This window comes from Myotis nattereri (assembly GCF_964212035.1).
Source record: "Myotis nattereri genome assembly, chromosome: 3".
Taxonomy (NCBI): domain Eukaryota; kingdom Metazoa; phylum Chordata; class Mammalia; order Chiroptera; family Vespertilionidae; genus Myotis; species Myotis nattereri.
The window spans coordinates 210897455-210914640 of record NC_138077.1 but is presented as its reverse complement, the minus strand read 5'-3'; the positions used below and the strand labels follow the sequence as shown (position 1 = coordinate 210914640).

The following is a 17186-nucleotide window of genomic DNA, read 5'->3' as shown; positions in this document are numbered from 1 at the left end:
TGGTGGGAAGGGGCTGACTCCATGTAAACAACAGCCGCCACCACGCTGTCTGCTCAGGACCCGTCCTCGCTCCCCAGGGTTCGGTGTCTCCACCCAGAGCTCCGGTGTAGCGGTTCGGCCACAGGCTGAGCCGCACCTCATCCGGGGCGGGGACCCCGAGTGTGGCGGGGACCCCGAGGGCCCGTGCCCATGCCTGTGGCCCGCCGTCGGGAACAGTGGGTGGCGCGGCTCCGCAGGGGTCGGCGGTCCGCGGTGGAGGGGCCGGCGGGGGTGAGCGGCATCTTGCCTTTACCGAGCGTGTGCTGCCAGTGCTGCCAGGCCGAGGACAGATGGCGTGTGTGGTCTCGTTCGATGCTCATCAGAAGCCCTGAGAAGCACAGGCCATTAACCACCATGTTGCAGAAGCGGATCCTAAGGGTCTGCAGCGTGACCTCAGCCGCCAGCCTGCGGGAGCCTGGACTTGCATCCAGGCGCGCGTGCGTTTAGTTGGGATGAGAGGCAGGAGAAAAGGGGTGCAGCCCGCACCGCCTCGCTCATCTCCCGCCTCCAAGCACCTGTGGGCTTCCGGGCAGCCTCCTGGTGCTTCGCGTCCCCCCCAGGCAGGACAGCCCCGCTCCATGTTTCTGTTTTGTTCTCCCCGATACGGTTATTAGGGGAGTTGCACGTAGAGGAGTTGAGTGCTCCCCAGACCAGCTTCCGTTAGAGGGGTGAGTGGTCAGAAAGATGGATGGTAAAACAGGGGAAGCAATGAAGGCTGAGTCTGGCCTTCTCACTGTCAGAAAATTCTGGAGTGCGAGGCTGTCCCGAGAGAAGGGCCCTCCTGTCTTGCCTTTCCCCGAACGGCTCGCTGAAATGCGGGGTGCCTCGGAATCTGGGCTTCTCCCGACTGTTAAATGTCAGGAGTGCCCACAGGCTGGGATGCTATTGGCATAGAGAGGGCAGTATGCCAATGGAAGGGATGAAAGGGTGCCTTCAGGCCCTGAGCGTCTGTTTGCCAGTGCTGTGAACATGACTGGAAACCGTGCCACGTGGAGCCATGGTAGGGCCCAAAGGTTTCTTTGGCTCTGGACTTGCCCCCTCTGTCCCCGTGGAAAGGCTCTAAGGTCCTCCAAGGGGACGTGGCCAGGCTTGTTTGGTTTCAGCTCTGCTTCTCCTTTGCCCTCTTTCCCAAAGTCGGTGGAGCTGGGGTTGCATCAGATTATGCTGGCAGCCGGGAGGAAAACTTGGACTCTTCATGCCAAATTCTCTCACTGACAATCAGCTGCAAAAGCACACTTGTTAAGTGAACCAACTCTTTTGACCATTTATTGATTTTTAGAGAGAGAGGAAGGGAGAAGAGAGAAACATCGATGTGAGAGCAGAACATCAATCAGCTTCCTCCTTTATGGCCCCGGGGGCCAAGCCCTCAATCCGGGCAGGTGCCCTGATTGGAACCGGACCAGCAGGCCTTGGGTGCACGGGGCAACGCCCAACTGAGTGACCCAGGCCGCAGGTGCCATTTCATTTTTAAGTCCTGATCAACCTGTTATCTTTTTCTCTAGTCAAAGCAGAGTGGGATCGGAAGAACTGTTTGGAGAATTCCCCCAAACTTGGTTTGTATGTAGGAAGAGCTGCATTACTCCTGTGGGGCGGAGTCAGTGTTCTGTCTCTTATAGAAAATTTGTTAGTTGTCTTTGTGGAATCAATACCTCATTTCGAAAGATTAGGAGTGAGTAACCAACTGTTTCTTCCTTAACAGGCAGTGAGGAGCAGTGGTTAAAAGTATGAGCTCTGAGGCCATCCCCACTGGCTAGAATCCTAGCCCCCACTATTACCATCTGGGTGATCTTAGATAAATTACTTAATTTTTCTGGCCTTAGATCGTCCATCTGTAAAATGGGAACGAAACTAGTGCCTATCGCATGGGTTGTCCGTGAGGATTAAGTAAGTTATTATTATTATTATTTTTTAATATATTTTATTGAGTTTTTACAGAGAGGAAAGGAGAGAGATAGTTAGAAACATTGATGAGAGAGAAACATCGACCAGCTGCCTCCTGCACACTCCCCACTGGGGATGTGCCCGCAACCAAGGTACATGCCCTTGACCAGAATCGAACCTGGGACCTTTCAGTCCGCAGGCCGACGCTTTATCCACTGAGCCAAACCGGTTTCGGCAAGTAAGTTATTTTAAAAGAGTGCCTGATATAGTGTCTTATCTATTTTTTTAATTAAATCTTTATTTTTCAGATTATTACAGTTGTTCCTCTTTTTTCCCTCCACCCGGTTCCCACCCCACCCTCTGCCCTTACCCCCCCGCCCCCCTGTCCTCATCCATAGGTGTATGATTTTTGTCCAGTCTTTTCCTGCCCCCCCCCACATCTCCCCCCCCCCCCCGAGAATAGTCAGTCCATTCCCTTTCTATGCCCCTGATTCTATTATATTCACAAGTTTATTTTGTTCATCACTTGATTTTTAGATTCACTTGTTGATAGATGTGTATTTGTTGTTCATAATTTGTATCTTTACCTTTTTCTTCTTCTTCCTCTTCTTAAAGGATACCTTTCAGCATTTCAAATAATACTGGTTTGGTGGTGATGACCTCCTTTAGCTTTTTCGTATCTGTGAAGCTCTTTATCTGACCTTCAATTCTGAATGATAGCTTTGCTGGGTAAAGTAATCTTGGTTGTAGGTTCTTGCTATTCATCACTTTGAATATTTCTTGCCACTCCCTTCTGGCCTGCATAGTTTCTGTTGAGAAATCAGCTGACAGTCGTATGGGTATTCCCTTGTAGGTAACTGAGTTTCTTTCTCTTGCTGCTTTTAAGATACTGTCTTTGTCTTTTGCTCTTGGCATTTTAATTATGATGTGTCTTGGTGTGGTCCTCTTTGGATTCCTTTTGTTTGGGGTTCTCTGCCCTTCCTGGACTTGAAAGTCTATTTCTTTCACCAGGTAGGGGAAGTTTTCTGTCATTATTTCTTCAAATAGGTTTTCAATGTCTTGCTCTCTCTCTTCTTCTGGCACCCCCATAATTCGGATGTTGGTACGCTTGAAGTTGTCCCAGAGGTTCCTTATACTATCTTCATATTTTTGGATTCTTTTTTCTTTGTGTTTTTCCAGTTGGGTGTTTTTTGCTTCTATGTATTTCAAATCTTTGACTTGATTCTTGCGATCCTCTAGTCTGCTGTTGGAACTCTGTATGGTATTCTTTATTTCAGTCAGTGTATGCTTAGTTTCTAGTTGGTCCTTTTTCATCATCTCGAGGGTCTCACTAGATTTCTTGAGGGTCTCACTAAATTTATCGGCGGTTTCTAGAAAATTCTTGAAAAACCTTATAAGTGTGTTTTTGAACTCTATATCCTGCAGTTTGCTTTCCTCCATTTCTGTCATTTGTGTCCTGTTTCTTTGTCTCCACATTTTTTATGCTTCCCTGTGTTGATAGAGTGGCTTTCTGTGCTAGGTGTCCTCTAGGGCCCAATGGATCAGCCTCCCCAATTACTGAGGTGGATACTCTTGGTGCACCCCCTTTGTGGGCTTTGTGCACAGTCTTGTTGTAGTTAAGCTTTGATTGTTGTAAGTATCACTGGGAAGAATTGACCTCCAGGCCAATTGGCTGTGAGAATCAGCTGTGTCTACAGTGGGAGAACTTCTGTGCTGGAGACGCCCTTCTGGGGCAAGACTTGCTTCAGTGGGGCTTTGGTGCTCACTGAGTTCTATCCCCTGAGTTTGTCCCTTATGGATCTGAGGAGTTGTAATCTGGATGGTCCCACTCTGACCACTGGGTACACTGGCTCTTGGAGCTCTGAGGAGGTGCTAATTTAGCCTCTTCCTGAGGCTACCCAGCAGGAGCTATGGAGAAATCTGCAGATTCCTCTTCTTTGTTTGGGGTTTGGAGGTGCCCAGATGAGGCCCAGCTGTGAAGCAGTGCAAGCTGCTGTGGGGCCTTGGGCCTTCTTTTGGAAGTTCTGAGTCTCTCTGACCCAGCTGCAGTTTGTTAGGTAATTTTCAGATTGCAAAGGGCCAGGCCAGCCGTGGGCAAACTATGGCCCGTGGGCCAGATCCGGCCCCTTTGAAATGAATAAAACTAAAAAAAAAAAAAAGACGGTATCCTTTTATGTAATGATGTTTACTTTGAATTTATATTAGTTCACACAAACACTCCATCCATGCTTTTGTTCCGGCCCTCCGGTCCAGTTTAAGAACCCATTGTGGCCCTCGAGTCAAAAAGTTTGCCCACCCATGGGCCAGGCCTTTCATATGCAAAAGCCTCTGTGCACAGCTTGGGTGGGGTGGGGTCTCAGGGAATCAACAGGGTGGAGCAAACAGCTATGGCTGATCCTCAGTCCTACCTAAGAGGCCCCGCATCTCAGTGTCCCGGTAATCGCTGCAAGCACCTCTGAGAGAAAGCTGCCCTCGAGTTCCGAGTTCTGCCCACTGCCAGACAGTCCAGTTTCTCCCGTATGAGTCTGGGTCCCCAGAGACTTGCCCGGAACTGGAGTTCAGAGCAGTCGGGAGCTTGTGTCTCCCTCCAGCTTGAAAAAGACAACCGTTTCCTCAGTTGCCAGCCCTTGCCGCGTGCGCCTCCGTACCTCTGCACTTTACTCCTGCACCTCCTCTGAGTCTCAGTGTGCTTTTCTCTTTCCTTCTGGTTGTAGAATTTCCACTCAGCCAGCCTTCCTGTGGTTCTGGATGATGTCCGTTTTGTCTTTTAGTTGTATTTTTGAAGTGGTTGTGTGAGGCAGCAATTTCCAGTGTTTACCTATGTCGCCATCTCGGTTTCTCCCCTAGTGTCTTATCTGTTATTAGTCCATTCAGTAAACTGCATTTTCATTCACAAGTAATCTAAACCTTTCCTCAAGCCCTATTATCATGTGTTAGGGTATGATTTTTCATGTTGTCCATTAAAGTTCTTTATTTATTTTGAAGTAATTTCCTTGGAATTTAAAGCAACACTCCAAATGCTGGTGTTTACCTTAGCTGTTCTTTGTGACTTTTAGATTTCAGTGACATACTTGCTTTTTCATAATGGCATAGTCATTTTAGTCTGTCTCCAAGATAGTCTGTTGGAATTGCATTTATTGCTTCCTTTCCTTGTTCTGTTTTCCCCATGTTACTTTCTGATCTCTGATCAAAGTCCCGTCTAGTCTGTGCATGTCATATATCATGGCCCGTAGGAAGAGGAAATGTTACCCTATTTCTATACTTTCCCACCAGCTTTAATGTCTTCAGTGGAGAGAGAGGCTAGTTCAATTTGATTGTCTAATGGTTATTGAATATTGAGTATTATTACAGAACATAAATTTCAAATTTGTGGGGCTCACTGGACATAGTAAATTTTGGATTGAGAAAACACAGAAGCAGGGGAAGGAGATGAGACCAAGGAAGACATTATGGAGTGGAATAGCAGGGCCTTGTGTCTGACACACCAGTTTGCACCCTGGCACTGTCTAACTACAGGACTTGTCCCTCCACCTCTCTGAGCATCCGTTTTCTCCTCTGTGAAATGAGAGTAATAACAGTTACCCTGGATGGTTGCTCTGTGTGTCAACTGGAATCACAGATGTAAAGAGCATGTTGTACCCTGGCCGGGTAGCTCAGTTGGGAGCAGCGGTCGCCAACTGATGCTCCGTGGACCACTGGTGGTCCATGAGGTGCGAAAGGTTGGCAACTGCTGGGTTAGAGCATCATCCGGATATGCAAAGGTTAATGATTTTGATCTCTTCGCCAGGCTACATACAATATTCAACCAATGGCCCTAGCTGGTTTGGCTCAACGGATAGAGCATCGGCCTGTGGACCAAAGGGTCCCAGGTTCGATTCCGGTCAAGGGCAGGTACCTTGGTTGCAGGAGGCAACCAATCAGTGTGTTTCTCTCACATTGATGTTTCTCTCTGTCTTTCTCTCTCTCTCCCACTCTTCTAAAAATCAATGGAAAGATATCCTTGGGTGAGGATTAATAAAAAAGAAAAATCAACCAATGAATGCATCTATAACTGGAACAACAAATCAATGTTTCTCTCCCTCCTTTTCCCTTCCTCTCGCTCTCTAAAGTCAATACATAATAAAAATAAAAAAGCATGTTGTGCATACTGAGTGCCCAATGAGAGTTTTCTTCTCCAAGTCTCTACATGCAGGTATGGAAGGCTAAGAACTCTTGAATGATAGCAGTGCAAACAAGAGCTTTTCCCCTCAACTTTGAAAAAAAGAATTGATTTTAGAGAAGAAGAGAGAAGGAGAGTGAGATAGAAGCATCAATGATGAGAGAGAATCATTAATTGGCTGCCTCCTGCACGTCCCACACTGGGGATTGAGCCTGCAACCCGGGCATGTGCCCCTGACCAGGAATCGAACTGGCATGAGGGCTCCTTATATATCTTTTTAAAAGGATTTTATAGTAACAGGCATCACAGTATTCATCCTGTAATGCTTCACCGTGTCTTTCATAAGCGTAAGGTTACACAACTACAATATCATCAGCACATAAGAAATTTAGTACTGGCAAAATATTAAACAGTCTACATTCAAATTTTCCCAGTTAAAAATATCAGGATCCAATCAAGAAACAGAGATTGTATTGATTTATTTCTTTAGTCTGCTTTAATGTAGAATGATTCCCTAACCTTTAACATTAAAAAAACCACTTTTACTGAAATTTAACAAAAAAAACACACAAATTATGTGTCCAGCTTGGTGAATTGTAAGCAGTACTCGGATCAATAAATCAGACATTACTAGGACCTCAGAAATCCTCCTAGGGTCCCTCCCATCACTCTCCAACCCCCAAAGGTTGCCCCTGTTCTGACTTAAAATCCATTGGCTCAGTGGCTGCTTTCACTCATCATTACGTTTATGAGATTATCCATGTTGTGAACAGTGACAGTTCATTTTTACTGCTATCTGTAGTTCTTACATTTTGTGAACATACTTGTCCATTTGTTATTAACCATTCTGCTCTTAATGGTCATGTCGGTTGTTTGCCTTTTGGGTTGTTACTGTTAGTGCTGCTGTGAAAATATGCTACATGCCTTTTGTGAAGATAGAGTATACATTTCTGGTGAGTTCATCTGCCTTTTTTTTTTTCATGGTACTGACTCTGAGGAGAGCACGGACCCTTGTTCGGTAGTGTCTGCTATGTGGATTTGTTTCCTCACGTTTAGCTCCAGGTTCAACATTTTTGAGAATACTGTATAGCTGTCATTCTCAGTGAGTCACATCAGGAAGCGTGTGCTACCGGTTTGTCCCATTATTGAGGACATGTCTGATTGCTTGTTAAAGTGATGTCCATCGGATTTCTCCATTGTGAAGATCACTTTTTCCAAACTAGTCACTTTCTTTGCAACTTTGCTAATATTTGTTATACCTTATATTAAATATCTTACTGAGTTACAAAGTTCTTGTGGCCAAAAACTTTACTGTGGAATTCAATAGGTATGTTGTAGGTATGTTGTGGTCAGTTTAGTGAGTATTGACAAATATATATGTACATCCTATCTAATAAAGAGGGAATATGCAAATTGACCGTCACACTATAATGGTCAAGATTGCTGTGCCCACAGTGGAGGCCAAGTTCCCATAACGAGTCTTACGCAATTAAGAAATCAGCAGGGACCCGAGGCTGCATGGTGCTGGGCCAGGGCAGGGGACCTGAGGCTGCGCCCCCAGCCTGGTGGGGCTTGACAAAGGACCTTAGGCCATGCCTCCTGCCCAGCGGAGTTTGACGGGGGACCTCAGGCCACGCTCCCCGTCCCGGTGCCAGGCTGAGGGACCTCAGGTTGTGCCCCCCGCCTGGCAGGGCTTGACGGGGGACCTCAGGCCGTGTGGCCTGCCTGGTGGAGCTTGACCTCAGGCCACCTCCACCACCCCGGCACTGGGCCAGGTGACCTGAGGCCGTGCCCCTCGCCCCGGTGCCACGCTGGGGGACCTGAGGCTGCGCCCCCACCTGGCGGGGCTTGGCGGGGGTGGGGCTGGCCAGGTCTGGGTCTCGCGCGATTTCTAAGCACACTTGGGTGGGCGGGGACTTGACTCTGGTTCCCATGGCGTGCCCCAGACTCTGACAGGAGGAAGATTTTCATATACAGTTTACTAATTTTCTTTCATCTCTGACACTTCTATTATAGAGAAAGGGCAAATAGCAATATTAAAATATTTCCTCTAATAAATTCCCTTTTAATGTGCACGAATTTCGTGTACCGGGTCACTAGTATGTGTGTGTGTGTGTGTGTGTGTGTGTGTGTGTGTATCTGTGTAACCATCACCACAATTAAAACAATTTCAATATTCCTAAATGTTCCCTCATGCTGCTTCCCAGAAATTCCCAGCCTTTGGCCTCAGGAAATCGGAACTGCTTTCTATCACTGTAGTTTATAATGTCTTTCCTAGAATTTCATAAGTGAATTCATAATATATGTATTCTTTTGTTTCATTTCTTTTGCTTAGAGTAATGTTTGTGAAATTTATATTGTTGTGCGTGTCATTAATTAATTTTTATTAGTGAGCTTTGTTCCACGGTATAGCTGTACCAACATTTGTTTCTCTATTCATCAGTTGATGGGAGTTTGGATTATATTAATTACCTATTGCTGCAAACAGTATTACCACAAACGTAGCAGTTTAAAGCAGGCTGTATCTATTGTCTCAGTTTCCATGGGTCAGGATCAGGACACAGTTTAGCTGAGTCTCTCAGGCAGCTATCAAGGTGTCCGCCGGGGCTGTAATCTGAGTCTGGATGGGGAAGGATCTGTTTCTAGCTCATGTGGTGTGAACAGAATTCAGTTCCTTATGGACTGCAGACTGAGGTCTTCTCGACATGGCCACTTGTTTCCTCACAGCCAGCAAGGGAGAGAATCTCTTAGCAAATTGGACATTACTGTCATATGCATCGTACCCATGTACATGTAATTACATGCATCCGTCGCCTTTGCCAGAAGCAAGTCACAGATACACCCATACTCAAGGGGACAAAACCAATGCGTGAATGCCAGGCGGTGGGGATCATCAGTCATCTTAGATTAGTGTCTTCCCACGTGACTGTTTCTAGTTTGGGGCTACTATAAATATTCATGTATAAGTGTTTGTGAGGATATATGTTTTCATTTTTCTTGATAAATATCTATGAGTGCAATTGCTGGGTCATGTAGTTGCATGTTTAGTTTTATAATAAATTGCTTAAGAGTTTGCAAAGTTGTGCTAGTTTTCATTTGCTCCATATTCACAACAATACTTGGTGTTATCCGTCTTTTTTCTTTTAGCCATTCTAGTGCATGTGTGGTGGTATTGTGGTTGGAGTTTACATTTCTGTGATGACTAATGCTGAGCATCTTTTCCTGTGCTTATTGGTAAAGGCTGAGGTCCCTTTTCCCCATATGCATAGCAGTTCCATTATCATTTGTTGAACAGATTACCCTTTCTGCATTGAATCATCTTGCCACCTTTGTCAAAAATTTAAAAACATTCTGTACACATAGATCAAGTTCTGGACTCTATTTTGTTCCATTTGTCTATACATATATCTGTCCTAATGCAAATTAATCTTGAAATCAGGTCAAGTCTTCTGACTGTATTCATTTTCTGAATTGTTTTAGCTTTAGTCTATTGCATCTGTATATAAATCTTAGAATCAGTTTATCACTTCCTACAAAAAAGCTTGGTGGAATTATGTGGAATCTATAGGTCAATTGGTGGGAGAATTGACATTTTAATATCGGTCATTAGCATGGTATATATCTCCATTTAGGTTTATTTGATTTTTCCCAATAGTGTTTTTTAGTTTTAAGTGTGTAGGTCATGCATGGTCTCTATTAAATTGCTCGAGAAACATTTTGTATCTTTGCAGGTTATTGAATTCATGAATTTTAGATTTCATTTTTTTGGTTCTTCAGTGCTAGTATATAGTAATAAAATTGATTTTGTATGTTGACCTTATTTTTGCAACCTTGTTAAATTCATAATCTAATAGCTTTTTTGTAGATTTCTGCTAAGATGATAGTGCTGTCTGCAAATAAGAACAGCTTTAATTCTTCTTTAAATATGTTTTTATTGATTTCAGAGAGAGGAAAGGAGAGGGAGAGAGAGATAGAGACATCTATGAGAGGGAAACATCAATTGGCTGCCTCCAGCAGCCCGGGCATGTGCCCTGGCCAGGAATGGCACCGGTGATAAACTGTGCATGGAATGATGGTCAACCAACTGAGCCACACCGGCTGGGCAAGACAATTTTAATTTTTGCTTTTCAATTTATATGCCTTTATTTTTCTTATAGTATTGTACATACAGCCTAGGACTTCTAGTACAAAGTGAAAAGACATAGTGGGAGTAGACAGTCTTACCTTGTTCATCTTGAGGGACATGCATTCAGTCATTCACATTTAAATATGATGTTAGCTTATAGCTGTTTTGTTAGGTGCCCTTTATCAAGTGGAGGAGATTCAACTTTTAATTTTAATTATCTGAGTGTTGTCAGGTGCTCTTTTTGCTTTCTGTTGAGTTGATCTTATTGTTTTCTTTCTCTATTCTATTAATACGATGATTTATGTTGATTGGTTTTTCAAATGTTAAACCAATCTTGCATTTGTTGGATAAGTTCCACTTGGTCATAATGTATTATTATCCTTTTTATATATTGATGCGTTTTGTCAATATTTTGTCACGGATTTTTACATTTATGTTTATGAGGAATATTGATTTATAGTTTTATTTCTTTTTTGTTTTAAATTATTTAATTGCCTATTTTATAGTAGATATAAGGCTATTAAACTTACCTGTTTTGCCTAGTTGGTGTAGCTCAGTGGTTGAGCATCTGCCCATGAACCAGAAGGTCATGGTTTGATTCCCAGTTAGGGCCCACGCCTGGGTTGTGGACTCAATCCCCAGTAGGAGGTGTGCTCTCATCATTGATGTTTCTATTTTTCCCTCTCCCTTCCTCTCTTAGAATGAATAAAAATATATTTAAAAAAACCTTTTCTGTTTTTTTCTAGTGTCAATTTGGTATGTGTCTCAAGGAATTTGTTTATTTTAGTTGTGAAATTTGTTGTTTTAAAGTTTTTTTATAATATTCCTTTATTATTTTTAATGTATTTATTGATTTTAGAGAGGAAGGGAGAAATAGAAAGAGAGAGGGAGAGAGAAACATCAGTTTGTTGTTCCACTTATTTATGTACTCATTGGTCGTTTCTTGTATGTGTTCTGATCAGAGATCTTACCTGAAACCTTGAAATATCAGGAGGATGCTCTAACCAACTGAGCTACCCTACCCGGTCAGGGCCTTATTATCTTTTTTTTTATTTAATATTTCTATTGATTTCAGAGAAGGGGAAGGAGGGAGGGAGGGAGTGGGAGAGAGGGGGGGGGGGAGAGAGAGAGAGAGAGAGAGAGAGAGAGAGAGAAAGAGAAAGAGAAAGAGAAACATCAATGTTGAGAGCATGCCCCCTACTGGGGATCGAGCCCACAACCTGGGCATGTTCTGTGACAGGAATCGAATCGTAACCTCCTGGTTCATAGGTCGATGCTCAACCCCTGAGCCACACCAGTTGGGCTGCCTTATTATCTTTTAAATGTCTGTAGAAATACAGTGGTTTCCCCTTTTTCATTTCTAATAGTGGAAATTAGTGTCTTCAAAAAACCAGCTTTTATTTAATTGATTTTCCTCTATTTGTAATTTTTATATCATATATTCCTTTCTTTTTATTTCCTTTGGATTTCATTTGCTCTTACTTTTTTCTGTCTTCTTTTCTAAAACCAGTGCTTAAAACTGTAAATTTCCCTCTAAGTACTGCTTTAGTTGCATTCCATAATTTAGATATGTTGTATTTTCATGTTCATTTAGTTCAGAATATTTTCTAATTTCCGATTTCTTCTTTGACCCATAAATTATTTAGAAATCTGTTGTTTAATTTCCAAATATCTGGGACTTTTCCAATTTTTTTTTTTTTCTGTTACTGATTTCTAGTTTAATTCCGTAGTGGTCAAAAAACGTACTGTGTATGTTTTCAAATCTTTTAAATTTGAGATTTGTTTTGTGGTCTGTCTTGGTGAATGTTTCCTATGAACTTGAAAATAATGTATAGCTCTGGCCGGTGTGGCTCCGTGGTTAGAGCCTTGGCCCGCCCACTGAAGGGTCTTGGGTTTGATTCCCAGTCAAGGGCACATATTTAGGTTGCAGGTTCAATACCTGGCCCTGGTCGAGGTCAGTGCGGGAGGCAACCAATTGATGTGTCTCTCTTATCAATGTTTCTCTCTCCTCCCCCTTCCACTCTCTCTAAAAATCAATGGAAAAAATATCCTCGGGTGAGAATTAACAAAACAAAACAAATAAAGCAAAACAAAACAAAATAAAATAAAATATAAAGTATATTCTGCTGTTAGAATGTTCTACAAATGTCGGGCTGTGTTGGTTGATAGTGTTATTTAGGCCTTCTGTATCTTTACTGACTTCTGGTTAAGGAAAGAGGAGTATTAATGTCTTCAACTGTAATTGTGGATTTGTCTATTCTTTGTAATTATGTCTGATTTACTTCATATATTTTGAAACTGTTATTGTGTGCATAGTTATTCAGGATTACTATGTCATCTTGATTGAATCCTTTATTTTTGAGATTTCCCTGTTTATCGTTGGTAATATCTATTATTTTGAAGTTGACTGAGATTAATATTGCCACTACAGCTTTCTGATGATTAGTGTTTGCATGGTATGTCATTTTCCATTCGTTGGCTTTTTACCTATATGTGTCTTTTTCTTTAAAGTGTTTTTTTTTCATGGATAGCATACAGCGAGAGCTTGCCCTCCCCCAGGCTCCCTTGTCAAGCCTGACAACTCTACCTTTTAATTGGAGTGTTTTGTTTATGGTTGGATTTAAGTCTACCATCTTGCAATTTTTTAAAATCTGTGTTTTTGTTTTGTTTTGTTTTTGTTTTCTTCTTTTGGGTTGAATTGTTTTTTGTTTTTTTTTTTTAAAATATATTTTATTGATTTTTTACAGAGAGGAAGGGAGAGAGATAGAGAGTCAGAAACATCAATGAGAGAGAAACATCGATCAGCCGCCTCCTGCACATCCCCCACCAGGGATGTGCCCGCAACCCAGGTACATGCCCCCGACCGGAATTGAACCCGGGACCCTTCAGTCCGCAGGCCGACGCTCCATCCACTGAGCAAAACCGGTTTCGGCGAATTGGTTTTTTTAAAAAAATATATATTTCTTTATTGATTTCAGAGAGGAAGGGAGAAGGAGAGGGAGATAGAAACATCAATGGTGAGAGAGAATCATTGATCGGCTATCTCCTGCATGCCCCCTACTGGGGATTGAGCCCGCAACCTAGGCATGTGTCCTTGGCCGGAATCGAACCCAGGACCCTTCAGTCCGCAGGCAGACGCTCTAGCCACTGAGCCAAGCTGGCCAGGGCTGGATTGAATTGTTTTTAAGGATTTCATTTTATATCTGCTATTGATTTACCGCTACTTTTTAGGTTGCTTTTTGTTTATTAGTGATTGCTCTAAGGCAGTGGTTTTCAACCTTCCTAATGCCTGACCCTTTAATACAGCTCCTCATGTTGTGGGGACCCCCAACCATAAAATTATTTTCGTTGCTACTTCATAACTGTGTAATTTTGCTACTGTTATGAATCGTCATGTAAATATCTGATATGCAGGATGTATTTTCATTGTTACAAATTGAACATAATTAAAGCGTAGTGATTAATCACAAAAACAATATGTAATTATATATGTGTTTTCCGATGGTCTTAGGCAACCCCTGTGAAAGGGTCGTTCGACCCCCAAAGAGGTTGCGACCCACAGGCTGAGAACCGCTGCTCTAAGGTTTATAATACGTTACTTAAAGTTATTAGACTACTTTCAAACAATAGTTTACTAATTAACATATAATATAAGAACCTAAAAACAGTATGCTTCTAGTTTTCCTCTCATCCACTATACTGTGTCATTGATTTTACTTTCACATGTCATAAATCCCACAGTACATTTTAAATTATCTTTTAAAAATAAAAAAAAGTTTAAAATATCCTGTATTTACCAACATATTTATAATTTCTGGCATTGTTCTTTTGTGTAGACCAAGTTTTTATTTGGTATTTTCCTTCTGCTTTAAGAATTTCTTTGAACATTTCCTGAGGTCCAAGTATACTATTGACAAATTCTTCTAGCTTTTTATTTTTTAAAACTATATTTTTATTGATTTCAGAGAGAAGAAAGGAGAGGGAGAGAGAGATAGAAACATCAATGATGAGAGAGAATCATTGATTGGCTTCCTCCTACTCACCCTCTATTGGGGATTGAGCCCAAAAATCCAGGCATGTGCCCTGTCCAGGAATTGAACTGTGACCTCCTGGTTCATAAGTGGATGTTCAACCAATGAGCCACACCAGCTAGGCCTTCCAGCTTTTTATTTTCTTTCTGAAAATGTTTTAATTTAGTATTCATTTTTGAAAGACATTGTCACTGGATATAGAATTCTAGGTTGACTTTTTTTTTTTTTTTTTAACCTGTGGGCATTTTAATAATACTAGTCTATTTTAGTTTTGGTTTGCATAGTTTCTGATCAGAAGTGTAAAATCACCCTTAATGTTGACTAATATTTGTAGGTAGTATTTCTCTTTTTTTTCTGGTTATTTATAAATTTTCCCCTTTTTCATAGATTTTTAGCAATCTATAATAATAAAAGTCTAATATGCAAATCGACTGAATGGCCGAACAGTGGAACGACCGTCCAGATGACCTTCCAAAACTGGGGCTGCCATGACCTACTCTTGCACAAATTTTGTGCATCGGGCCTCTAGTTTCATGATAATGTGCTTTAGTGTGGTTTTGTTTGCTCTCCTGGGAGTTTGTTGAGCTTCTTGGATCTCTGAGTTTTAGTTTTCATCAAATTTGGAAAATTTTCAGTCATTATTTCTCAAAAAAGTTTTTTTAGTCTTTTTCCACTGTCTGTTTTTGCTGCCATGTCTTCAAGTGCACTTACCTTTTCTTCTGCAGTGTCTAATCTCATTCTATTCAGTGAAATTTTTACTTAGGCTGTTATATTTTTCATCTCTATATCTTCTGCTTTTTTTTTCAGGTTTGAAAACTTTATTAGCATATTAAAAATTTGAGCATTCCAATTAGTTCACATAATGTGAACAAAAAGAAAATGGCACACTGATTAAACTGCATTTTATAGCCTGCAGGACACCTTGGACCAACTTTTTTCTACTCTAGATTTTACTGTTGTCCCACCCAGATTGTTTTTTCACCAACAAGCAATATCAAGTCCTATTTTTACACTTTTAAGGGTAGATCTAGGGTTGCCTTTACCCCAGGGGTAATCTGACTCCCCTGCCCAGATGTGGCCCTTCCCAGTTTCTACTGAGTGAGCAGTGAGGACACTCCACTGTGGTGCTTGGGATTTGTGACCCTGTGAGGGTTCTGGGCGCTGTTCAGCTCGCAGCTTCTTCAGCACTCTTTTTAACCTTGTGGAGCTTCATTCTGTGCATGCACACATTTTAATATTCAGCAGAGACTTAAGGGAACCTCCAAGCAGATTTCTGGAGCTGTCTTTCTGCACGGTTCTCTCCTCTCTGGAACTCTATCCTGCGACTTTCAGCTGCGTTGGCCTCCCTGAACCCCAGCCTTTGTTTCCTCAACTCAGTGAGACTGCCGGGGTCTGCTGGGGACACCCCTGCCCACCCCCAGCTCTCCTTGGCCTGCAATGTGCAGCCAGGGTGATCTTAGGGCTCATACTATTTGTTTCTGTCCTGTCAGGAATCATAGTCCTGTACTGCCTGCTGTCCAGTGTCTACAAACGGTGGTGCCGTTTATTTGATTTAGTTTTCTGGTTTACAGTAAGAAGGAAAACCTGGTCTCTATTACTCCATCAGAGACAGCAGTCTGTTGGTTGATTTTGAGTGGAGCAGCGACACTGCCTCTTACTTCATTTCATCCTGAGTGTCAGGTGCTAGTATTATTCCCGTTATTCCCCTAGAGGAGGAAACTGAGGCTCAGAGAGATTGAAAACTATGCCCACGGTCACTCAGTTATTAATACTAGGGTTTACGCACTTGCCGCTGTACCAGTGCCTCTCAAAAAAATATTTGTTGAATTGAATGTTATTCTTCCCGTCAAAGACCTATAGGCCAGACTGGCTTAGGACGTTCCAGAGTTACAGTCACTGGCAGGTGTCAGTGAGTACACCTAGACTTTAGACCGGGATGTCCTTTCAGTGTCCAAACCTGAGCTGTGTGTGCGGTTCATCTTTGCTGTGCAGCCAGGTCAGCACATGGGCTCACCTGGCCGGGGGAGGTCAGCGCCTGGGCAGCAGGAGTGAGAGCATGTTCATCTCGATTAAACTGGAAGTCTTTCTCTCTGCCACTGTGGACTTTTTTGTTTGTTTTTTTAAAATAAATATGTATTGATTTCAGAGAGGAAGGGAGAGGGAGAGAGAGATAGAAACATCAATATGAGAGAGGATCATTGATTGGCTGCCTCCTGCACCCCCTACAGTCTGGGCATGTGTGCTGACCAGGAATTGAACCGTGACCTCCTGGTTCATAGATCGATGCTCAACCACTGAGCCACGCCAGCCAGGCTGTCTGTCTGTTTTTGCTCTTCTTCCTTTCTGCTCTTGCAGTTTGGCCCCGAAGGATCCTGACTGTGGATTGCCTAGAGCAGTGGTCGGCAAACTCATTAGTCAACAGAGCCAAATATCAACAGTACAACGATTGAAATTTCTTTTGAGAGCCAAATTTTTTAAACTTAAACTATATAGGTAGGTACGTTGTTATTAACTTAATTAGGGTACTCCTAAGGCTTAGGAAGAGCCACACTCAAGGGGCCAAAGAGCCGCAGTTTGCCGACCACGGGCCTAGAGCCTACTTCTTACACCTTGGCAATAGACCGCAGCTGTGAGTTTTGAACCTTACTATCATTAGGCCACCCTGTCAAGATTTCTAGGAACCAGTTGGGATTTAATTTGTAGGGATTTGTCTCAAGCCAGAAAGTAGACTTGACCACTTAAACGGGGTTGATGTGTAGGCGTAGGCGTTTGAGAAGTGTTGGGCTTTCATGAAAGCTGGACTGGTGAGATTAACGAGCTTGGGAATTCCACTCTGACAAGCACTTGCCTGCTCAGACCTTTGCCTCCGTTGACACAGCATGTAGGACTGCATGCTGAAGATGGGGTCTGTCCCCCCAGCATAAGGAAGCAGTGGTGAGGATTCTGTAAG

At 42.7% G+C, this 17186-nt stretch overlaps 1 protein-coding gene across 2 annotated transcripts in view; it reads left to right on the top strand.

The window, feature by feature from the left end:
• The window catches only part of PEX14 (peroxisomal biogenesis factor 14), a 133259-nt gene that overhangs the window by 829 nt on the left and 115244 nt on the right, over positions 1–17186 (top strand). The window contains exon 1 of one of the 2 annotated variants that reach the window (XM_081087048.1): positions 1860–1923. The exons of the other annotated variant lie outside the window; for it this stretch is intronic. The gene's annotated coding sequence lies outside the window, so the exon portion shown is untranslated. Of the gene's footprint in view, positions 1–1859; positions 1924–17186 lie in introns of those variants that run through there. 2 annotated transcript variants of the gene reach the window in all.